This window comes from Mustela lutreola, chromosome 7 (assembly GCF_030435805.1).
Source record: "Mustela lutreola isolate mMusLut2 chromosome 7, mMusLut2.pri, whole genome shotgun sequence".
NCBI lineage: Eukaryota > Metazoa > Chordata > Mammalia > Carnivora > Mustelidae > Mustela > Mustela lutreola.
In genome coordinates, this window is record NC_081296.1 from 61,448,301 (window position 1) to 61,474,092 (window position 25,792).

The 25,792-nt window shown below is 43.1% G+C and overlaps 1 long non-coding RNA gene across 2 annotated transcripts in view; it reads left to right on the forward strand.

The window, feature by feature from the left end:
* Positions 1–25,792, forward strand: part of LOC131836076 (uncharacterized) — a 66,645-nt gene that overhangs the window by 16,964 nt on the left and 23,889 nt on the right. The window contains exon 3 of one of the 2 annotated variants that reach the window (XR_009355500.1): positions 9,306–10,086. The exons of the other annotated variant lie outside the window; for it this stretch is intronic. This is a non-coding gene — a long non-coding RNA (uncharacterized LOC131836076). Of the gene's footprint in view, positions 1–9,305; positions 10,087–25,792 lie in introns of those variants that run through there. 2 annotated transcript variants of the gene reach the window in all.

The following is a 25,792-nucleotide window of genomic DNA, read 5'->3' on the forward strand; positions in this document are numbered from 1 at the left end:
CTCCCATGGAAAACATAAACACCAGGGGTAAAATGGAATTCAGGCTTCTTAAATGATTCCCTACTCTAATGTGGCTCATTTTCCATCATTGAACGTCTGGGGCTACTTCAATTTTAAAAAAGAAAACCTGTTAGCCACTGAAATTGAAGTAGCTGATTTAAACTGGCAAAACTGACAAGGAGGGGACCTGTGAAAATTGCCATGTGCTTAGGGTGCAAGGGGAAATCCCTGATATAATACTGCTTTCCTTTCTATGTGCAGCTTGGGGATGCAGCACAAATGCCAGGCCTTGCTTCTCATCCCTCCCAAATCTGTAGGAAGTGCTTCTCTGCTAGTCTGAGCCCTGCCATTTCTGAATTGCCTGGGAGCTATAGAGAAACATCATTAACTCAATCTGTGTTAACCTGAAAAGCTGAAAATAAAAATAGCATCGAGGAGTCCACTTCCGTAGATCCCTGTTATTTTGTATATTGTATTTTTCCTTGAGCTACTGTTGCTTGCTGACCATTTCCTCATTAGAGCTGCTCTTTTCTTTGCCCAGCTTTATTGAGACATAATTGACATATAACATTGTGTAAGGTGTGAACACTGTGATGATTTGATGCTGTCTATACTGCAGAACGATTACCAACACTAAGGTTATTTAACACATCTATCACCTCACATAATTGCTGCGTATGGGGGTGGGCGGTAAAAACACCTAGGATCTACTCTCTTTTCAGTGGTTCTTTTAAAATTTCATTTTGCATCTAGCTCTGCCTGTCAGCAAGTTTACTTGGAAGAAAGAGAAATATCCTCCTTCACTCTGTGCAGAGGCAGGAAATAGAGGGGAGCAAGTCTATGATACTGTGAGATCGCCTTCCTAGCCCCACAGATATTTATGCAGATGGCACTACATAAAATTGAATTCCTTTAAAAAGCGGGCTTACTGGGAGAAATCACAAAAGCTAAAATCCTTTAGAAACTCTTTGAAAGAATGTGGAGGAAGAGATGTGAGGCAGTGGAGGGTTTCTAGACTGATGGCATGTGTGGTACAAAGACTTATGATAATATGCTAAATCTTGCTTTTTATTTGCTTCCTTGCTTGCCTCTTTGTGTTTTGGTAGGAGCCTGCCATAGAGCCACTGATATTTGATTCCTTTTCTCCCTTAGCAAATCATCCTGGAAACTATTGCTTGGTCTTCTGATACCAGCTGGAAGAGATTTCTTAAAGATTTTATTTACTTATTTGACAGAGATCACAAGTAAATTGAGAGGCAGGCAGAAAGAGTAGGGGAAGCAGACTCCCTGCTGAACAGAGCGCCTGATGTAGGGCTTGATCCCAGGACCCTGGGATCATGACCTGAGCCAAAGGCCAAGGCTTTAACCCACTGAGCCACCCAGGCGCCCCTGGAAGAGATTTCTTGTAGAGAGCCACAGTACCTCAATTTTATCTAAGAATGATGACCGTGTAACTTCTCACATAAACCAAGACAGATTTCAAAGTCAAAGTGGTCAGTCGGAAGAACTAATGGACAGTAATTAATCGACAGCTGGTGAAAACCAGGACTGATGGGCAATAATTCACCACTAGGCTCCTGGGTATCATCAGTAATCCAGATCAGGAATTGGCCCACTTCAGTTTCTCAGGGAGCTCGTGGAGGATGCTCTTTCCTTCCAAAGACCCTGCAAGCAAGGGTGAAACTGCAAAATCTCTGGGCGATTCTCTTTCTGGTTCACACTAGACTCAGAAAGAAGTCTCTTGTTTTGCTTGTTTGAATGCTTATTAGCAATTGTCTATTACCATCTGCATGAGTGTGCTAGGGCCACCATCACAAAGTACCATGAAGTTGGGGGTATGAACCACAGAAATATATGTTCTCACAGTTCTCAAGGCTGGATGTCTAAGATCAAGGTGTCAGCAGGGTTCGTCTCCTCCAAATCTTCTCTCCTTATTGTGAGATCACGGCTTCCTCACTGCATCCTCACAGGGTCCTTCCTTCAGGCATGGGCAACCCGGGTATCTCTCTTGAGTCCTAATCTCTGTATCCTATAAGGACACCAGTCAGATTGGATTAGGGGCGACGGTAAAGTCCTCATCTTAATTTCCTTGCCTCTTTAAAGGCCTTATCTCCAGAAACAGTCACATCCTGAGGCCTTAGGGTTTAGGGTTTCAACATATGAGTCTTGGGGAGAAACAATTCAGTCCATAATACTGACAGGTCTCTGTCATGTAGTCATTCATGAACCAAGAATTGGACTCACCAGACACCTACTCTGCCAGCACCTTGAACTTGGACTTCCCAGCCTACAGAACTGTAAGAAATAAATGTCAGTGACTATTTTTCTGATATTTTTGTTATAGTAGCCCAAACACACTAAGACAAGATCTGATCATTTGGCAAGTAGCAAATAGGTGGATTTATAGGGAAAATCTGGATGAGGTGCACACAGGACTATGTCAGACCTGAGCCACGTGCTGAGCTATAATAAAATATGAACGGGGAGACTGAAATCACTTCAAAATACTACAGTCAAGTTGCCTGGATATCAAATGCTTACTGAAGTCAGAAAGTCTGTCTGTTTTCATTACAGCCTGGAATGAGGGAGCCCCATGCAAGCCTTCCAGGCTGATGCCTTGATGCCAGCCAGCAGATCAGCACTCATTCTCCTCAGGGGGTGGCGGCTGGGGAGCTCCTGGTGACATTTCATTCTTTCCATGAGAGTGTCAACATGGTTTCCTCTGATACAGAAAAGTGATCTACAGGGATCAGAAATTTGAAAAGAAATAATCCGAAAAGTATTATTTAGCTTTCATGGTTAATAGCATTTATGGGCTGCAGATAATTAGATGTAGGGAGGAAACCATGAAGTCATCAGAACTGGAGGAACTCTGATAGTTTCCAAATTCATCTAGAAAGAACTTCAAGAAGGACTGTGCCAAACCATGACTGAGGAAGGATGGAGGAACCCTTATGATGAGACCTTATGATCCTAAATGACCAAATGGGAGGGACTGGTGGGTCAGATTGTGTGTTGTTCAACACCAGGGAATTTTCTAATTCTCAGCAGACACTGACTAGGTGTCCTATAATTTAACTTAATTCTGACCCTACCTACCTGGAGATAGTGTCAGATACCACAGGTTAAGGCCATGGTCCCACAAGGCTGCTCCCACTTCAACTGCCATTTGCAAGGCCAGGTTACTATCTGTGTTTCTTATGCTTACCAGTTTATTATAAAGTATATTATAAAAGATACAGATAAACCGCCAAATGAAGAACTACAGAGGGTGAGGTCTAGAGGGTCCCCAAATGCAGGAATTTCCATTCCCAGGGAACTGGGGTGTGCCACCCACCCCCATGTGGGTGTATTATCCAATGTGGAAGCTCATCAACTCTTGCTGTTCATGAGTTTTTATGGAGCTTCATCTATAGCCCCCCCCTTCTCCTTCCCAGAGGTAGGTGGGTGAGGCCAAAAGTTCTAGCCCCTAATTATTTGCTCTTTCTGGTGCTAGCCCTATATTGAGGTTACAGGGCCCTACCCTAAGTCACTCCATTAACATAAACTCAGGTGGGCTCAAAAGGGGCTCCTTTTAGGGGCGCCTGGGTAGCTCAGTGGGTTAAAGCATTGGCCTTCAGCTCAGGTCATGACCTGAGCCCTACATCAGGCTTTCTGCTTCCTCCTCTCTCTCTCTTTCTCTCTCTCTCTCTCTGCCTGCCTCTCTGCTTACTTGTGATCTCTGTCAAATTAATAAATAAAATCTTTGAAAAAAAGGGGGGGGCTCCTTATAAATGATAGAACGCACAGCTATGGCTGAGGAAATCCCGAGTTTTAGGATATTTGTGCCAGGAACCATGGACAAAGACCAAATATATTTCTTATTACACCACAGTGGGGACAAAAGGGCACATAGTTTTTCATTCAGTTGTGTTTTAAGACAAAACAAAAATAACCAAAACACCTTTCATTCGAATAGGTGAGCAAAGGCATTTGAAGTTTGTGTCATGGACTGAAAAAAACAAAAAAGTCCACAATATACACCTGCTTGGGGACGTAGATATGAAAGATACAAAAATGAGGTATGCCCAAAAGGAATGATCCATTTTGAGGAGAGATCCAGATGTGGCTTTGAGTGGAAAAGGAGATTGAGTCGGCAAGGTGGAGTCAGAGCCGAAAGGAGAAAACAGGCAGAGCGAGGAAACGGACCAAAGTTTGTCTCTGGTGCGTCTCAACAGATTGACTAGGATAAGCGTCTGAGGGTCGGGGAAACTCAAGAAATGGGCAGGGAGTAGACACCCAGGCCTCAGCACAGAAGGACAAGTTCCACATTGCCAGTCTAACAGTTGTCAGATGGCTGATCAAAGTAGCTGCCTTTTTCTCAGCTCTCGATTAGCTCTCCCCCAGTCTGGGTGGACAAGGCTTCTGTGAGCTGGCTGGCATCTCCCAGCCTGCACCAAGCTTCAGCGGGATCCAGCTTCTGCGGCCTCAGTGCCTCTCTGTTGCCCAAGTGTGATTCACTCCGCCTAACAGTCCTCACGCTCCCGACCCACCTGCAACACCCACATCGGGCTCTCTCCTCAGCGGGGATCCTGCTTCTCCTTCTCCCATTACCTCCCAACCTCATTTGTGTTCCTTCTCTCACTGTCTCTCTATCAAATAAATACATAAATCTAAAAAAAAAAAAAAAAACCCAGTGATTTCCTTATAATAAGAAATTATACTCAGGACATTTCAGGTAGTGTGCATTTCTTCTTTTTTCTTTCTTTCTTTTTTTAAAGATTTTATTTTTAAAATAAGTGCTACACCCAGCATGGGGCTTGCACTCTCCACCCTGAGGTCAAGACCCTGAGATCAAGAATAGCATGCTTCACTGACTGAGCCAGCCAGGGGCCCCTCAAGGGGAGCGGATTTCAAAGTTGTCTATCAATCACCGCTGAATCCAACCCCACCCTTCCACCCCCACTGACTCCAGAACTGAAATAATTTTGAGACCCCAAGCGTATGTCAGTTCAAAATCTGTTATACAAGAATAGAAGGAAGTTACAAACTATTGACAACTTGTGATTTATTAAAAAAAGACTTGCTTTCCATTTTCTTTGTTCAAGTAAAAAGAGAAAGATCTCTGGCATATAAACAAGCATATCAACAGGAAAGGCCTTGATCTCCTTTTTTCCTATTAGGGAAGAGGCACTTGACTTCTAGCTTCTCTTCACCTTAGCTCTTTAGCCCCTGAAGATTTGTTATTTCCAACATGACACCAAGTATCTCCTTAGCAACCATCTCAAATAGGGTCAGATTTATCTTTCCTGATGAGGATTACTACTTCTTTCCTTAAAAAAAGAAAAAAGCATTTTTAAAAAGATTTTATTTATTTATTTGACAGAGAGCACAAGTAGGCAGAGAGGTAGGCAGAGAGAAAGGAGGAAGCAGGCTCCCTGCTGAGCAGAAAGCCTGGTGGGGCTTGATCCCAGGACCCTGAGATCATGACCTGAGCCAAAGGCAGAGGCTTTAACCCACTCAGCCACCCAGGCACCCCGAAAAAAGCATTTTTAAATAGTTATAAACCCAAGTCTAACAGAACATGATTTTTTTTAAAAGGTTTTATTTATTTATTTGACAGAGAGAGATCACAAGTAGGCAGAGAGGCAGGCAGAGAGAGAGAGGAGGAAGCAGGCTCCCTGCTGAGCAGAGAGCCCAATGTGGGACTCGATCCCAGGACCCTGAGATCATGACCTGAGCCGAAGGCAGCGGCTTAACCCACTGAGCCACCCGGGCGCCCCAGAACATGATTTTTAAAGCAAGCAAAAGTAAAACGTAATTTTACAACAGAAGCCCCATAACTGGTCTAACAACGAAGTCAGCTATGAAATAGCTATGAAATGACCAAAAAGTCAGCTATGAGGAAGAGTACACAATGAAAGAAAAGCAAGAGGCCTCAGCTCCTGGTCCCTGAATTATCTAGAAAGCTGAGCCTTATCATTAATGGGAGACTTTAGTGTTTCTTCTGGAAGGAAAATGAAGATATTACATCCTCTTGTTGCATTTTGGGTCGCCGTGAATGCAAGCTCCTTCAAAGGGCTTTATACCCTTTATACCCTTTATACCCTTTATACCCTAAAGGGCAGAACAAGGTTTTACAGCTGTGGGATCAGAGAAGGGCTGGGTGTTCTGTCTTCCAATTCATTACCACACATCATCTATGGCTTTTGGGTAATTGAGCAAATAATGCCCTTGACAGCCATTCTCCCTCTTCAACGCCAAGGCAAGGTAATTAATTAAGGCCAGAAGGGGATTGTTAACGGCTGTTAATGAACCACAATTGAGGGAATTACCTAGGAGAGCACTCTTGGTGTCTATAAAAGTACATGAACAAGAGTAGTTTGGGTATTGAACGTTCCCAACCCTTCTCGTTGCTTTTCATCACGGAAGGGCACATTAAAGATGAAATGACTGGGGAATTTCCAGAACATAGCCCCGCCTGATTACGCTTGTATAACTTTGAGTGGCTATTTATTCTCAAACCCCATCATCTCCAGAGAAACTTTTCTAAGACACACACCTAATATGGAGCACGCACTAAAATATAATGACTTGGACAACCAACGGTTTAGACAGTATTTGTTCAACGGTTTGTGATATAGTTTGAGTGTCTCACAAACATCCTGAAACAGGAGGTGAGGGACCTTCTGCCCTAAAGAAGTCATTATCTCAATGGGGCCACATGAGGGAAACAAGAAACAACTGGAGACCAATATACCCTGATAATACATAATTGTGAAAATGAGGAAACCTCACTTAAAATGGAGCTGGAAAGCGCTGAAGGGGGGTGGCTCATGCTCTTACATTCCTCTCAGCTTCCAGAAGCAGCAAGAAGAAGGAAGAAAATTCTTATCTTGAAAAGGGTGAACACTTTTCACATAGGAATTTAATTTCCTGCTTTTGAGAAAAAGAAGGCAGGGCCCCTGGCTGGCTCAGTCAGTAGAACATGTGACACTTGTTCTCAAGGTCATGAGTTTGAGCCCCATGTTGGGTGTACAGATTATGTAAATAAGTAAACAATTTTTTAGAGAAAGAAAGAAACATTGCACTAAGACCCACTTGTGGCCAATGAGAAACCACCCCAACCTCAAACTGTCCTCTAAAAAACTTTTGTTTAGGGCACTTGGGTGGCTCAGTCATTTAAATGTCTGCCTTCAGCTCAAGGATCATGACTTGACTCCATTGAGTCCCATGTCAAGCACCCTGCTCATCAGAGAGTCTGCTTCTCCCTCTCCCCTGACCCCGCACTCGTGCTCTCTCTCACTCTCTCAAATAAATACAATCTTCAAAAAAATTTAAAAACTTTTGTTCAAAACAATCCTCTCCCATTCCCTCACAAAACCGAATAAAAGCTGACCTTCCCTTTGTCTCCTCAGACTTGCATATAGTGTACCATAGCTTGCATGTCCTCCCTCGCAATTTCTCAACTATTCTGGAATGGACACATTTTGCCGGAAAGTAACTGACTGTTTTGGTTTTAGTTGACATAATTGCTAAACTGCATGGCATTGGCCCCGAGTACTAAAGAAGTTCAGAGAAGTGAGAGACAGCTGTGTGGGTGGGGTGAGCAGAGCAGGTTGAGAAGGAGGGGTGGAATCCAAACTGGCAAAGAGGAGCAGGGGGCAAGTAGGAGAGAAGCAGGGCGAGGATGGCCTGCAAGAGAGTCCTGTCTCCCTAGAAAAGAATTTTATGCCAATACATACAATACATATGTACAATTCATACAGGATAATCCTTCCTTCTTCATTGTCCTTTTCCCCTTCTCCTTTTTGCCGAGATGTAAGAGATGATTTGAGGTTACCGAGTATCACTGCATCTCCTCCCAACACACACACACACACACACACACACACACACACACACACACACACACGAGGAGATAGGCAGAATGCCCCACACCGCACATAGTTCTTCGGTGACAGAACATGGAACTACGCTCAAACAAATTAGACCACCTAATTGTGAGTCTTGGCATTTTTCTTTCTTTCTTTCTTTTTAAAAGATTTTATTTATTTATTTGACAAAGATCACAAGTAGGCAGAGAGGCAGGCAGAGAGAGGGGAGGAAGCAGGCTCCCTGCCAAGCAGCGAGCCCGAAGTGGGGCTCGATCCCAGGACCCTGGGATCATGACCTGAGCCAAAGGCAGAGGCTTAACTCACTGAGCCACCCACGTGCCCTCGGATGTCATTTGAATCGTTGTCTCGGGGGCAATCCTGTTGCTTAAGGGGGTAGTTTCCATCCTAGCACTGGATGTTTTGCCCACAGAGCAAGAATGCTTTGCCCACAGGGTCTTTTGCCTGAGTTAAGAGATAAGGAGAAAAGAGGGACTTAATCAATGATAAGGTTTGAGGTCAACACAGAGGGTGTTGAAGTCCTCTTTCAAGGCAACTATGTTGTTAGGGTATACGTACTTATTGTTTGAATCGAAGCATTTATTAGATGGAATAGATAGGTATTTCTTTTGGTTTGGGGACACAGGAAGTTTACTGATTTCTTAAGGGTGCTGTGAAAGAAAGTTCGGGAACATCTGTGTAAGTGTTATGAAACAGTCTTCTGGGTTGACATATTAGCATAATAAATATTAGTGTTTAATATATCAAAATAACTTTGATAATTATTAAAGATAAAAAGTAAAAATTTTTGGAAATGCATCTCTAGTCAGTGTCCCTCCTCCGCATTAACCATATACCTGTTGATGAATGGTATTATGTACCCATTGATGAATATTACAAATGAATATAAAATTATATTCCTATTGTTAACCCTAAAAGTAAAAGACCTAGTTATTTTGCCAGTGAGATGAGTTTATTCAGGAATAACACAGGAATTGTAATTCAGGACATGCAAGCTATGGCAAGCCGCAGGCAGGTCCCAAAGTCAAAGGAGAGGAACTTGATAAAGAGCTTTGTAGAGGAAAAAAAAGTTGGGAGGGGCTGAGACCAGAGTTCAGATGGTGCTGGCTTCCCATTGGCTAAGTTGGTGAGTTGTGGGTTTTTTTTGTTGTTGTTTTGTTTTGTTTTGTTTTTAGAGGGAGGTAGAGAGCACTTGTGCAGTGGGGAGGGACAGAAGAAGAGGGAAAGAGACCATCTTAAGCAGACTCCATGCAAGGCACAAGGCTTGATCTCATGATGTGGAGATCACAACAAGTGCCAAAACCAAGAGTTGGATGCTTAACTGACTGAGCCACCCAGGTGCCCCACCCCACGGCAACCCACCCCACCCCACCCCACTCCATTTTAAAAAGGGTTCCTTTATTTAGCTCCACACTATTTCTCTTTTAATAGATGTAAGCAGTGGATAATCTTGTTTGCACAACTACCTGAGAAGTTTTATTGTACCAGTGCTACTGAATTATATGCCAACAGTCATGTCGTGCTCAAGCATCAACAACGATCTTGAATGATCCATCAGCTCTACTAGTGTTTTGTCGAAAGCAAAGCTGGAAACCTTTTAATTCTAAAAGAACATGCTCTGCAGTCATTAGAGTGATTTACTTTCTCAGTTCCAGATTTTCCAAGTGTGCCCTCGCTTGTACCCTAGAGGTTTCTAACCTGGGGTAATGCACCTTATCAGCCTGTGGGAAGGATAAGAGGTGTACTTGCAAATGAGAAGAAGGGCTAGTGTGGAGGGGAGGTGAGAGGGAGAGGCTGCCAGGCTAGTACTGGTAAGCTCACAAGAAGATCCGTGTTAGGCAAGTATGCATGGAGGGTGAAGACCTGGAAATCGGTCCCCTCAAAACTGACTGTACTTACATCAATCTTGGAAAGCCTCTGCATATACCTAAGAGTGCTGAGATCCCAGTGTGAAGACCACTGCCGACCTGAGGGAAGAGTTTTACTCCAGGATATGGACACCATGGCATCCTTGGACACACCTGTATGGGCTATGGAGTGAAGGAGCAAACATTTTGGGATCACTCCTTCCTTTTCTTTCTCTTCCCTGGGTTGCAGATGAATATTGCCTCTGAAGTCAGACTGTAAGGTATAAGTTTTTAGTTTCCCCACTTACCAGTTTTCTAAATATGTACAAGTGATTTAACTGTGTGCTTTGGTCTACTAATGTGTGAAGTGTTGGTTAGTACAATATTTAGCTTATAAGATGGATGTTAGAATTAACAGAATCCAAGCACATAAAGCTGATGCAGGCTGGCTGGGACCAAGGACCCAGTGAGGGCCCCTCAGGATCAGCCAAGAGGGTTCTTGGCTTCACACAGTATGAAAATCAAATGTGAGCTGAGAGGAAGTGAAAGCAGAGTTTATTAAAGACACAGAGCGTAGATATGGACAGACCATCCAGGAGACTCAGAAAGGAAAGGAGAATGAGTCTCATCTTTGCTAGGGGTCTGGGGTATTTATTAAGGATGGTGGGTCTGATGCAGCGTCTCCTCAATAATTCAGGAACAAAGACACATGTTTACCAGTCTTTCTTAAGTCACTTATGCCCAGGAGCAGGGGCCTTGATGTGTCAGTGGTCTTGGAAAACTTTTATGAAGACCTTCCCTGTCAGGCCTTAGATGGTATCTATTGTGCTGGGAGACTCCAAAGAAATGGTTCAGTCTTGAACTTTATGAGGAGGACATATATTACCTGTTTTATAAGGTACGCATAAGGCAGGGGCATAAGTCCTGGCCAGAACAGAAGCAGGGAAAGAGACAGTTCTTCATGGGCTCCCTTTAGATTCAACTGTCTCAGAGTTCTCAAGAATACCGCCTGGCGTATGACAAGGACTCCGTTAAGGTACATGATTACAGAGGTTCCACTGTGCTCCGTTAGGAGGAATCCTGCCCTCCCTCCTGGGAGGCCTAGCAGGACCAGGGTGGGGTTCAGGAAAAAGGAAGCCTTTGTGGCCAGTTCCTAAAGAGAAACTCTACTCCTGAGGCTCAGGAGTAAGGAGATTAAGAGAACAGACCCACAATAGACTCAGAGGAAAGGAGTGAAAGAACCAGCCACTGGAATTTTCTTCTGTTCTAGACAAAAAGAGCCTTCCTGAGTTCCCACGAATTTGGAGGTAAATTGCTGATCTATAACAAACAGTGGGCTTGTGCTGGACACTCCAAGGGAACTGGGAGGTTTCCATCGGGCTCCTCAGTTAGGCTGACGAGACTGGAACTCGGGCTATGGCTTAATGCTTCTTCCCTTTCGTTCTCTGCCATTAAGCAGATTTATATCCCGGTATCATTCTGCGTTTCCTTACTTACTCAACAAAGCAAACTCTTCTGGTTTTGTTTCTTTTTTTTTCCTTAGAACCCCGCTTTTGGCTTCTGCCTAGTTCATACTACATTGCAAACGATACAAGTTTGCATTTGTCTGATATGCTGAAGCTAGGCATTGGGGAATACAGGAGGGATCTTCAGTGCCAGAAGGTGAGTTAAGCTGAGGAATCTACGAAATGAGATGTCTTGAGATGCCGAGGCTTCCCAAGGAGAAGGATTTGTGAAGACAAACATCTCTGAATTGGGGCAAAGATTGACTCTTCCTCATTTGCTAGTTCCCCTGCTGCTTTGCTTGGTCAATAAGGCAGGTGGGGTGATGGAAAGAGTGCACACTGGGAAGGAATCAGGGTTTTTGCAATCAGAGGCCTTTTGCGGAGGTCTTTCTTAGGTTAAGGGTAAAAAAAAAATCCTCCTGTAATTTTAACACACGGATTCTTATTCTGACCTTTGGAGCCACACAATCTGCTCTGTCCCGCACGCGCAGGCTTGCCCAGCATGGCAGCCAGCTATCACCCCCCCCCCCCCATAGGCAATGTCTCCTCACTGGCCCCAGGGAAGTTCTGGGACTATTTTCCTGGGCTCAGTCAGGCCTTGTGGGAAAGGCACCAAACCAATGCTGGAGTTTTTCTGTCCACGGGGATGGAGGCCCTGTTTATTCCATCCATGATACAGCTGAAAGATATTTCAAAATTCTTTTTTAAAAAGTCAACTTGTGCTCTGGGGTTTTTCTAACCTGACTGAAAAACCAAACGCTTCTCTGTTGCCTCCAATCACGATTAGGCTTCAATCCACTCATCTCAGCAGGTGCCATGATGGAACGGTCTGGTATTCACCTTCCTTTTTTTTTTTTTTGTTAAGATTTTATTTATGTATTTGACAGAGAGAGATCACAAGTAGGCAGAGAGGCAGGCAGAGAGAGAGAGAGGAGGAAGCAGGCTCCCTGCTGAGCAGAGTGCCCGATGCGGGACTCGATTCCAGGACCCTGAGATCATGACCTGAGCCGAAGGCAGCGGCTTAACCCACTGAGCCACTCAGGTGCCCGGTATTCACCTTCCTTAGCCTGAGCCCCCTACGTGGGCAGCAGCTACTGTGCCCTTGGGCTTCTTGCTTGAGTCTGTCATCAGGGCTGCTCTGGAAGTGCTGACTGTCCTGTGCTCCAAGAAAAGGGGGGTCAGGCTGAGGTATGCATGTGAACTCAACCCCCTGGGATTTTTCCCTTCACCAGCACCCACATGGGGAATGCTTGCCACAGATCTTGCCGGTTCCGACTGCTAGAAGTCTACTTACAGCAGGCATGTGCATTAGGCTAGAGGGTTCCCGAAGCAATCTGTCCCATGTCCCAGGGACCACTTTCTAGTGTTTTCTCAGGATAAGGATCATTTATTGAAAGCTTCCTAGGGCTTGGCACTGTGCTAAAGATTTCTTTAACTCACACAGTGAGTTATGCTCATTGAACCTACGCTATAGGCTTTATTATGACACCCATTTGGAAGCTTAGTGAGCTAAAGCAACTTGTCCAGTTAGTAGCAGAGCCAGAGAGGCCACCATGCTATCCCAGGAAGTGTCATCTAGTCAGCTCTATATGCTAGTTAGCCTTTTGTGCAAAGAGACAGAAAAGTCAGAGGATGAGGGCACTGTACAAACCCCCATTCACAAGATAGAATGTGACTGACAGACGGATTCTTGAAGATTCTGTAGCAAGGAGCCTGCTTTTCCCTCTGTCTGCCTCTCCCCCTGCTTCTGTTTTCTTTCTCTCTTTCTCTCTGACAAATAAATACAATCTTGGGATGCCTGGGTCGCTCTGTCAGTTAAGCATCTGAAATGAAGATTCTGGAGGGTTGTCATTGCAACAAGATCTATAGTATCAGAAAAGTCCTCAGGCTTCAGAGGACCCTTTATTTCCTTTAAGGATCATCCCACAGAATATGATTCTTGGATGCCAGGCACACATGTCCAAGGAAGTCACCTATGACCTTTTTTTTTTTTTTTCTCCTCACCTTCCTTTTTTAAATATAGAAGATAGAATTATTGTAGGTGAACATTTTTGCTTTACCTTCGGGGAGGGAATGGAAAGAGTGGAAAGAGGGACAGAGAATGATAGGGAGCATCACAGACTGATCTGTGAAAAAGGAAAACTAAAATCATCACCTCCATCACACACGCACAAATCCCCCGAAGTCATGAGCATCTTGGCTATAAGAGTACAGCAAACACAGCGTCCAGAACCCAGCTCCATTTAAGAATGTAACACTACGGTATGCAGACTAATTTTAAAAATCATCTCTTAATATGATCTCCCTGATATGAGGAAATGGAGATGCAATGTGGGGGGGTTGGGGGGTAGGAGAAGAATCAATGAAACAAGATGGGATTGGGAGGGAGACAAACCATAAGAGACTCTTAATGTCACAAAACAAACTGAGGGTGGCTAGGGGGAGGAGGGTTGGGAGATGGGGGGTGGGGTTATGGACACTGGGGAGGGTATGTGCTATGGTGAGTGCTGTGAAGTGCGTAAACCTGGCCATTCACAGACCTGTACCCCTGGGGCTAATAATACATTATATGTTTATAAAATTTTTTTTTATTTATAAAAACCATTATCTCTTAGTTACTAATTTGAAGGCGGTGTCATCGTACATATGACTGAATTTCTATGAACCTTGGTTTCCTCATCTATAAAATGCAGAGCACAGTATCCATCTCATAGGGTTGTTGTAAAGGTTAAAAGGAGTAAAGTTTCTAAAGTGACTAGTTTGGTGCTCTGTCCCATCATTAACACCTTCTTTCTCTTTCCTTCTTTAAGCTTATTTTAATGCACACACAATCTAAGACGTTATCAGTAAAATTTAACCTTCATAAAAGCCCATACGTGAAAGGAACAAAAGAAAATGCTTATATTTATCTGTTATTCATTTTGAAAATTTAAGTTTCTAGAAATATATGCATATATACGTATAAGAGAAAAACAAATATATACATATATATGCAGTGCTTATTCACTAACAACTCAGCACAATTCATTCTGAGTTCCTGATCTCAAGTTTCAGAGGGCAGGAAGTAGTATTATTAAAGGGTAATATTACAGAATATATGAGGAAACCTAAAGTAATTTGATTATTTGGCCAAGGAAAGAAGGCTAAGAGGGACCAGAGTACAGACAAGAATATTGTCACTTGATTAGATGAGGTGTAAAGGGGGCTGTGTGGGATGAAGGACACAGGCTCTGGAGTCAGGCCAGGTTCCAACCCTGTTTCTGCCACTTTCCAGGCATCTGACATGTTACCTAAGCCCTTTGAACTTCATTTTTTAATAAAAATAACCTCTATGTTGCAACGTTGGTGGGGGAATTAAATGAGGTGGTGTAGGGCGCCTGGGTGGCTCAGTGGGTTAAGCCGCTGCCTTTGGCTCAGGTCATGATCTCAGGGTCCTGGGATCGAGTCCCGCATTGGGCTCTCTGCTCAGCAGGGAGTCTGCTTCTTCCTCTCTCTCTCTCTGCCTGCCTCTCTGCCTACTTGTGATCTCTCTCTGTCAAATAAATAAATAAAATCTTTAAAAAAAAAATGAGGTGGTGTACATAAGGGTTTAGCATAGCAGCAGCCCATACAAGGCTCTCAGTAATGCTATAGGAAGGTGATAATGAGTACTGCCATACTGTGTGGGGAAGACAACCACGTTCATGGCAAAAATATACCACAGACATCAGTAAACCAATGCTCTTAGCTATGTGATTTGGGACCAGCTTCATCTTCCTACACCTCAGTCTCCAGCAGATGTGCCTTTCTGGTTTATTTCAGTTTTCATAAATTCACAGGAAATAATGTGGGGGAATCTTCTAGAAAAATATAAGGTGGGTCACAAATGGCAGAGATTAATATGAACGATGATGGGCCACTGTCGTTCGTGAGGCACGAAGTCCAAGTATTCTAGGGTTTCATCTTTGAATGAAAGCCGGAAGATGCTGTATTAGTCTTTCTGTATAGAACTCAGCCTTCTCTCCTCACAGTTAGAATAGAAATACCTAGTCTTCAGAGGTGAGATGTGCAGGTCACAGAGAAGAGGTGTCTGTGATATCCATACAGGTTATTTCAAAATCTGACCCGCCCAGTCTGCCTTCTCCACCCAAACTAGCATTTCTTTGTTTTTCTCCATGATTGTCAGATATATATACTACCATTCTCCAGGTTCCTGGAGGCCTTGGAATTTTCTTGATTCTACTTCTGGATCCTCATCCTATCAGGAATCCTCACTCTTCCTTTAAAATGCATTTGTGGTTTGACTTTATTCTCTTCGCCCATTGCTCTTTTCCATGTCCTTCGTCACTGTGCCTAAATGACTGCCCATGTCCTAAGGGGTTAGATCTTGTGTTCTTCTTGTCCTGGGCATGCTGCAAAACAATCCCTTTATTAGCTCACTCTGATATGTGATTCAGCCACATAGGAACCTTCAGTGGGGTTACATCAGAACCCCTTTACCCTGATACTTGGAGTTCTTCATGGCTGGGTCCCTTTATCTCTCGCCACTGTATTGTGGAAGTGAAGTTAGTCTCAGAGCTGTCCCTTGTCCACTCTGTGTTTGCCTCTGCCTCAGTGTCTTTGCTCTGGAAGTTCCCTGATCGTGGGATAGTCCTCTTTTTCCCTCTTCTGAAGAATCTATATCCTATGTTTAAGGCCCAGCTTAAGAATCAGTTTTTTCCAGGACATAGTTCCTAATTTATCTCACCTAATACCCTTCTTTCCTTCAGTTGGCACATAGCACTTAGCCATGCAGTAGATCATACAATGACACCCAGGGCTTTGTCATTATTCTCTAGTGCTCTGGGAGCACAATATACAGTTAATAGACACTTGCTTTCATGCCTTGTCTCCTCCATTCAACTGCAATTTCCTATAGGGTGATGCTCGAATTTGTATGACTTCTTGCATCTTTGGATGGCGTAGAATCTAGTGCAGGGCTCTGTTAGCCATGGGAGCTTACTAACATTTTAAGTGAATGCATGAATGACAAGGGGGAAGAGCTGAACCCTGAGTTCCCAGAGGCTTCACATCGGGGGTTTCTCAGACCCATCTGCTTCACAAGTTCATAGGGAGGCATTTTACAGCAGAGAAACCTCAGTGGAACTCTTAAACTACTGAAAATGGGTGACCACCTAGCGGTCTTTGTAAGGCTTATCCAAGCATGTGTGCCTATTTGCTTGGTAATGTGTTGGGGATTTCTCTGTGTATTTGAAAAATAGGACAGGTGATCTGTACAGAATTGGCCCGGCAGGGATATGGCAGGTAAAAATGAAGGGCTTCTAACAAATTGAATTACATCAGAAAAAAAAAAAAAAATTCCAGTCCTGGCCCTTCAAGAAATCAACTGTTTCTTTACATCTGCTGTCTCCTGCCCCAGTCACACATCCTTTTGGCAAGTACTTACTAATAGGGCAAGAGGCAAGAAGACTGCCTGGGTAGCTGATTCAGCTGCCCGTTCCTCAGTTTCCCTGCAGCGGACTAGGACACATTCCTGTGTGGGCTCGAAGCAAGGAGAAAGGGTAAAATGAAAGCCAGTATGAGCAGTTTATAAGGTATCCTCACGTGTGTTATCTTGTGTAATCCTTATCATAATCCTGAGATGTGGAGTCTAAGCCCCATTCTGCAGATGAGGAAGCGGAGGCTCCCACAGGTTGGTGACTTCTCAGTGAAGAGGAGAGTCATCATGGAAGCCATCCCCAGTGTATGTGTTTGCTCTGATCGAGTGTAGTGAACTTAGCAAACAGCGAAGGATATAGGAGAAAGGACTTCAGATCAGTCTTGCCTCCAACATGGTGCACGACCAGCCACAGAGACAGCATTTTTACTTGCCTTGAATGTTTTATATTGCTTTGCATTTCCTGAAGCTAGTTGACCCAAGGAGATCCATAGGGAAAGTTCAACCAATATTCGTTAGCTTACCTGCCACAGTCTGGCTGCTGTTGCTGCTTCTGCTGCCGCTGCTTCTTTTTCTTCTTCTTCTTCTTTTTTTTCTTTTGCAGTAGGAAAACCTATGTGGTGCATTTTCATTTCTCCTTGCGTGCCATTCTGACATGAAAGTTAGCCTTAATCTGCCAACTCGTTCTGATGAGATTGCTTTGGAAGTCACTCCAAAGTCACTGTGGCTAAACGGGATATGGCTGTTAAGATAGAAATGCATTTCAGTTAATACCTTGGCTGCCCTGAAGCTAAGCCAGCACCAGCCCTAATTCCTAAAGGAAAACAAATCCACAATAATCCATCTTCTAATTCTGTGCAGACTGGCACAACACCAGATCATGTCAGTCGTGAGTCCTCTTTCCCTCTTTCCCGTGGCCCAGACCAGTGCTTCACAATTTGAGGTCAGCAAATCGCACAGGTAGAAGTGTGAGGCCAAGACATCAACAACTTGCTTGATTTATTTGAAACGGGGGCTCTACTCTGATAAGAGAAACACGCTCATTCTTTTTCAGTGGGAAATCACTTTTTCCTGAGCAGCAACCAAAATGAGCTCTGTTTTGTAGGCTGCAGACAAACAAGGCTTTGTCCAGTTAAACTTGGTTTATGTCTTCTTGCTTCCTTTGGAGTATCTTTAATCTTCACTATCTGCCCAGGCTTTAAGGCAAAGGCCTTGATATTTACTCATTCACATTGAGCTGTAAATGACAGATCTGAGAGTCCATTGCTTTCTAAGAAATAGTCACATTTGAATATCATTGTTTACTGGAGCAAAAGGAATAGACAAGGAAGGAAATAGACCAAGTTGGGAACAGACAAGGAAGGAGATAGACAAGGAAAGGGAATGAAATTTTGGAAACAGATAAGGAAGGAAATAGACAAGAGAAGGAAACAAAAGGTTGGATACAGACAGGGAAGGAAATAAATAAGAGAAGAAAACAGACAAGGTTGAGGGGAAGATCCTGCTTTAGCTCAGGAGCAGGCGAACTATAGCGTGTGGGCCACATCTGGCCTGACACCCATTTTCCTACAGCCCACAAGCCGAGGATTTTTTACACTTTTGAAATGGTAGGGGGAAGAAAAAAAAATCAAAACAAGGGTATTTCGTGACTTGTGAAAATTATATGAAATTCCAGTTGCCGTGCCCACAGTTTTCTTAGAACAGAGCCACACTCATTACACAAGGTCCAAGGTTGCTTTTGTACTACAAGGGTAAAGTTCAATAGTTGCACCCTGGGACCCACAGGGCCCACAAAGCCAGAAGTAATTACTGCCTGGCCCTTTAGAGAAAATGCTTGCTGCCCCCTTTTGGGTAAACTGTCTATACAGCAGGCAAGGGGCTCCCAAAGAGAAAGCAGTTTAGAAGGGGAGAAGATGTACCCTTTTAACAACCAATGTGTCTGAATGGGCCAAGCTTTTACTTCGCTTACCATCTTCCTTGCTGGCATTCATTAGTGGGCTCATCCCAGGGACAGGCAGCCACAGAAGATTTCCCAGAGCATGGGACCTTGACTCAACCCTCCACAATGCTTGCTGAGTTAGGGTACCAGTTATCTCACTCATGACTACCAGAGGTGTGATGGCTTCTAGGTGGCTCGGTCCAATGTCAATAGCTGCCACAGCAACGTTGACCGAACAGAGGAGTAAATAGTAAATCCCCTGGCGGGGGGGGGGGGGGGATCCAAAACTCCCTCACGTTATCTTTTAGTTTAAAGTATTTCTATTTTTTCTATCAATCTATTCATTTATTAAATCCTTTATTCCATAAACATTTGTTGAGCACCTACTGTGTGCTAGGAGCCAGATGTGCAAAGGAGATGCAAATACCACCCTCCTCCTTGAGGGGCTCATAGTCTAGTGGTGGAGGGACAGGCTGGACATAGTTTTATAACATAGGCACAAGTAAGATGCCGATGGGAACTCCAAGAAGACATAGTCATGGGGTGGCAATGACGAGAACTAATGTTTCGCTGTTGATGAATCTCTCGGTTACACATAGAATTTTGAAGAACTCTAAGACTGACACCACCTAATGGGATCCTCAGTACTACTTAGAGTTTTCCGAAGTCTCAAGCTCTTTTTCCCTGTATTAGTTTGCGAGGGCCACCGTAACAAAGTACCACAGACTGGGCGGCTTAAACCATACCCATTTATTTTCTCACAGTGACAGAAGCCAGAAGTCTGAGATCAAGACATGAGCAGAGTCACCATCTTTTGAGGCCCCTTTCCTTGGCTTTTAAGTGACTGTCTTCTCCCTTTTCCTTTTGAGATAGCAATTCTATTTTTTAAAAAATTACTTTTAAAAAAGTAATCTCTATGTCCAATGTGGGGCTTCAACTCATGACTCCAAGATTAAGAATCACATGCTCTACTGAGTGAGCCAGCCAGGCTCCCACAATTCTACTTTTTGATCCAAGGGAAAGAGAGCCATAGGTAAAAACTGTTTTGGGGTCCCCCCCCTTTTCCTTTAAATAGAAAATCTGTAAGATGTTAAAGCACAAGAGTTTTGGTATCTTGCTAACACAATATTACATTAAAAACGGGTAAAATAAAGGGTGGGGTGGACAACAAGTCTTGTACTTCACTGCCTTGAACTCCAGAGACCAGAGCATCAGGGGTGGTGTCCTGCAAAGTGACAGTAGTCCTGGGAGGACCAGTCTCTACAGAGCTACAGGAGGCTCAGAGAAAGAAACAGTAAACAACAGATGATATCTGATCAGGGATGTTTGTGATCACCTGTGAGACCGAATACACCCCAAGGTATTTGGTTAGGAGGACTTTGCAGGGGGTTGGGGTCATGCAGTGAAATAGGTTACAACAGATTTTATTTTTTATTTTTTAAAAGATTTTATCTATTTATTTGAGAGAGAGTGTGTGCGTGTGAGAACCAGAGAGAGAGCAAGCAGGGGGAATGGCAGAGGGGGAGGAAGAAGCAGTTTCCCTGCTGAGCAAGGAGCCAAATCCTGAATGCTAGGGCTGATCCCAAGACCCTGGGATCAGGACCTGAGCTGAAGGCAGATGCTTAACCAACTGAGCCACCCAGGCACCCCCAGCAGATTTTAGATAAAAGGATTATGAGCATTAGTCCTGAAATTACATCAATATTAAGTAAATTTTACAGTCTGTATTCTTATTTATAATGTTATTTTCAGATTTTTTTATTTGCAAGTATTCAGCAAGTCTACCTGGGATGATGGGTGAGAAATATGGCCAGTAGCCTTCTGGTGGAGGCGGGGGAAGTCTGGTACGATCTACCTTCTCATCCTGGCATTGGGATAGAAAATGTAAGTCTATGTTGGGTCAGCCAGGCTCCAGGATCGTATCAGTCAAAATCTGAGGTTTCAATTTGCTTGGTTTTAAAAGAAATCTTCTGGCCCTGCATTTCCCAAAAGTCCAATGGGTGAAGCATTTTTAAAGAAAAAAAATAAGTGCTCAAACGAACTAACATTTTTTTTTGAAAGATTTTATTTATTTATTTGACAGACAGAGATCACAAATAGGCAGAGAAGCAGGCAGAGAGAGAGAGAGGAGGAAGCAGGCTCCCCGCTGAGCAGAGAGCCCTATGCGGGGCTTGATCCCAGGACCCTGAGATCATGACCTGAGCTGAAGGCAGAGGCTTTAACCCACTGAGTCACCCAGGTGCCCCCTGACATTTTTTTTTAAATGTTATCTGTGTATTAACATTAATATGCTTATGGCTCTTAGATAAATAAAAAAACAAAACAAATAATTATTTGCAGAAGCAGAACAGCTGATATGGATGTAGTGCTAGAAAGAATTAGCCTCTAATGTGATACCTTTTTATACATCAAAATAAAAACATTAAAGCAAAGAACACTAATAATCAAATTATTTCTATTAAATCAGGTATCCAGTATGGACTCCAACATCAGTGACCTTTGCAGGCTTTGATTATAAACAGAAGCCAAGTTCAAGTGGTATATTAAGCATAAGGTAGTTATTCAAATGATTAGAATTGGGTTACACATACCATTCAGAATCAAGTGATAGCATAATATTAAAAATATTTATTAAAAAAAAACCCTTAGACCCCTGAGGACATATCGATGGGCCCAGACCCCATTTTGATAAAGCCACTTTTATAAGTTTATCAAAGACTCAAGAAAAAGAGGCCTACTTCCCCAAACATCTGGGGTCCTACAAGGAGGGTACTGGGCAGGGCTAGAAGGTAACACTAAATGTTCTCTACTGGTGGGGTGCTGAATTTTTTATTTCTTGAGCTCCCAGCCTTATCATGTTAATACCTAACCCTTGGGAAATGAGAAGCAGGTGATCTACTAAAAAATGTTTATTTCCTGTGATGTTCTTTCTTATTGACTTCTACTTTAGCCCTGATTCTGAAAAGTCTTTGACCCTAGCTCAGAATATTTAAACTCTTAATTTTAATTTAAAATCTTTAATTAAAAAATTAAAATCCCTATGAGGCAGCATTTACTTGCTGGGGACAGACCATGTGCTTGGTCTGAATGCAGCGACGGCAAAGGTCTGTCCTCTTGTTATTCCATCAGAATTCACATCTGTTAACCTCTGGGGCATCACAACAAAACCATCTGCTTGACCAGTATTTGCTAGGGGGATTGGGAGTAGAGGTGAAAGGGACAGAGAAAAAGTAAATTGGGAAACTTTATTTTGGCCTTTCAGGGTGCTGAGAGATATCCCGGTTCAGTTGGTACATGTGAACCACAGAAAAAAAACATTCCTGGCCTCTTTAGATGTAAGCAAAGCTGAAAGCAGAGACTTGGGGAGCCAGAATAAAATTCTCTTTTCCTTATAATTTTTTGAAAGAATAAGAAAACTCTTAAGAATTTACAGATATGAGGGCACCTGGGTGGCTCAGTGGGTTAAGGCCTCTCTGCCTTTAGCCCAGGTCATGATCTCAGGGTCCTGAGATCGCATTGGGCTCTCTGCTCAGCAGGGAGCCTCCTCCCCCACCCCCACCTGCCTCTCTGCCTACTTGTGATCTCTGTCTGTCAAATAAATAAAAATCTTAAAAAAAAAATTACAGATACATAACATTTTATCTATACATGCATGGATCAGCCATGATAAGTGAAATATCTCAAGTGATCAAGCCACATGAGTGAAAAAAATCTCAAAAATCTCTTGATTTAAATAGTCAAATGACCCCTGGGGGGGGGGGGAAGGCATTGCTACACTGCATTGATAGAAATCACTCTCTCCCTCTCATAACTGAGTTCTCTGTTTATGGATACATGAGTAGCATAGCAAATAACTTTTCTACGTGTTTAGATTCATGGTGCCTGTCCCTGGGTATACATAAAGATCACTTGGGAAAGTTGTTTTGTTTTTTAAGATTTATTTATTTATTTATTTGAGAGAGAGAGAGAGTGTGAGAGAAAACAGAGGGAGAGAAAGAAAAAAAAATCCTTATGCAGACTCCCTGTTGAGTGTATAGAGCCCAACATACGATGAAATCCCAGGACCTTGACATCATGATCTGAGCTGAAATGAAGAATCGGATTCTCAACCAACCAAGCCACTCAGGCACCCCCTTTTGTCAAAAAAGATTTTACTTATTTATTTGAGAGAGGGAGCGAGTAGAGAGAGCATGACTGGAGGGTGGGGTACAGAGGGAGAGGGAGAAGCAGACTCCCCACGGAGAAGGACCCAGATATGGGGCTCCATTCCAGGACCCTGGGATTATGACCTGAGCCGAAGGTAGACACTCAACCAGCTGAGCCACCCCGGGACCCCTAAACTTGGGATAGTTTTAAAACATGCTGTGATCTGGTTCCATCCCTGAAGATTTGGATTTAATTGGTCAAAGGGTGGAGTCCAGACACTGACATGGTTTAAAAGTCCCTCTAGGCGATACTAAGTGTAGAAATGTTGAGGACCACTGGTTTGGACAAAAACTTGGTATTTTTCTGCAGTCGCTGTTAAGATACTTTCCAAAACTCATCATTCAAAAGCACCTGTCAGGGGGCACCTAGGTGGCTCAGTGGGTTAAGCCTCTGCCTTTGGCTCAGGTCATGATCTCAGGGTCTTGGGATTGAGCCCCACATCGGGCTCTCTGCTCAGCAGGGAGCCTGCTTCCCCCTCTCTCTCTGCCTGCCTCTCTGCCTACTTGTGATCTCTCTCTCTCTGTCAAAATAAATAAATAAATAAAATATTTTTTAAAAAGAGAAAAAGCCCTTGTCATGTCAGGAGAAGGAGGTTTTAGAAAAAAGAATCCAGAAAATGTGTGGTTCAGTGAAGAAAAGCAGTAACAGTGAAACCAGCATTGATTTTGCAACCTCAGTCATCTTAACATCTTGGGTCAGATAATTAATTCTTTGTTACGGGCAACTGTTCTGTGCATTATAAGACATTTAGCAGCATAGCTGGCTTCTACTCCTTAGATACACACTACCAATCTTCCCCCAGGTGTGAGAACCAAAAATGTCCCCAGGCATTGCCAAATGTCTACTGGTGTGTATCCCTAACTTGCATTTGAGAACCTGTGATCTAGACAATTAGAGTGTGGGTTTTTCCTTCTTATGTATCTAAATCTGCTTTATCTTCCCTAAAATTAACAAATCTAATGAGTTCTTAAAACCCATCTGGAACTGGCAGAAAAGTTAGCAGCTTTGCCGAAAGGCCAGGAAGGCTCTGTTTAATGGTGAAAATAACCATCTTCGTGGCTGCTTTGGAATTAAGGTAGCATTCAAAATGAAATGGTTTTTTTTTTTTTTTTTTTTTTTTTTTTAACGTGGAGTCATGAATCTTACCATAGATTAATCTTTTGGAGGAAAAAACCTGAGATCCAATTAGCTTTTTAAAAATACAAAGCACAGTAAAACTGTACTCTAGTCAAACCAAGAGGACTTTTTGAAACACAGACATATTTCGAGATGCCAGAGAATAGTTTTGATGCATTTGTCCTAAATTTACCTCTTAAAATATCACTAGATTTACTAAGACCCTATTTTTATATTTTTATTTTTAAAAAAGATTTTATTTCTTTATTTGACAGAGCAAGAGAGAGCACAAGCAGGGAGAGTAGTAGAAGGAAAGGGAGAAGTAGGTTCCCCACTGAGCAGGAAGCCCGATACAGGACTCAATCTCAGGACCCTGGGATTATGACCTGAGCTGAAGGCAGATGCTTAATCAATTGAGCCACCCAGGTGATCCTAAAACCCTATTTTTAAAATCCTAAAACCCTAGTTTTAAAACCCTATTTTTAAAAATCACAGAATAAATTATCTGTGAACTAGTGTAAGGAGGAAAGCTCTAACAGGAGACTGACAATGAAATCATTCATATAGGACCATGACCAACCTCAGGGAGACTGCTAATTTTCTGATTTCAGAATGACTTAGTTGATTCCAGATGTTACAGATAGTGCAATATAACCCATGACAATAGCACTTGATTTAAAGCTGTAGGCTTACAAGTGAATCAAGGGTTGAGATAGTTAGGGTAGAGACTAAATACTGCTTCTGTAGTTCCCAGAGTTCTGTGGATCTCTATTTGCCCGTTCTTATGGATTACTGAATGGCACCCCTGTGCTGGGCCCCTGACTTGCATTCTCTCATTAACCTTCGGGATAGCCCTCAGGGCAGTTAGTCCTGTTCTCCCTATCTTATAATAGAGGAACTTCCGGTAGAGCTTAAAGTGTTAACCTTTCCAAGGCCACAATGCTGGTAAGTAGTGGTACGCATCCATCTCAAGTTCCTGGACTTTTTTGGTTCATAATGTGCTTAGTGTTTTAGTGATATTTTCCCAGTGTACCAGGGCCAAGAGAAACACCCAACAGTCCCACTTATTACATAGTTAGGTGTAAACAACTTTACAAATATTTCTGTTCCAACAACCTAGTAACCTAGTAGTCATCCAAGGAAACAATACACATTAACTGGAAGAAAACAAAAGAAAGCATGGTTTATTTCATTCCTAAAAATCCCAATCACTTACTAGTGGGATGGGTGTAACTGACAAGCACGGCTTCTCAAACTTGGAATCAAATCGGATACGACCAGCTTCACCTTCTGTTCCATATTGAGTTTTGTGTGTTACTTGCATTTTAGCTCAGCAACTTCCAAAGACCTAGCTTTGAAAAGATACAGTGCTATCAAAAGGAGTGTTCCAATCTCATGTTGAAGCTATGAATGAACTACTTTGAGTGAGTCGTTTGCGCCATATCTGACAGATGTCAAGTCTTGCTGTGCTTTTCTTGAAAATATAAAAGGTGCTCACTGTTGGGGAACTGCAAGTGTATCTGCTTCTTCACCTAGGCTGTAAGCCATTTGATCAGCTGCTGTTATTCTCTTATTCATCCCTATCCACTCACCCTTGGCTTAGGGACGGGCACACGGGCACACAGTGGGCAGAAGGAGAGCTCTGAGTTTTTCCTGGTTCTTGGTTCCACCTCTCATTCTCTACAGAGAAGATCTGAACTCTTCCGAGTCTTCTAAGGGTGACTTTCTTCCCAAAGTTCTTGATTTCAGATCCCTCCACCTAAAGATGAGCTGGAACTGGCCTCCAAGGGCTAGGGAACACAGAGCTCCATCACCAAGACCTGTTCATTCTAGCAAAGTCAGAATCAAGCAAACCTGTCTGCACAAAGTCAAACTCTCTGTGTCCTTTA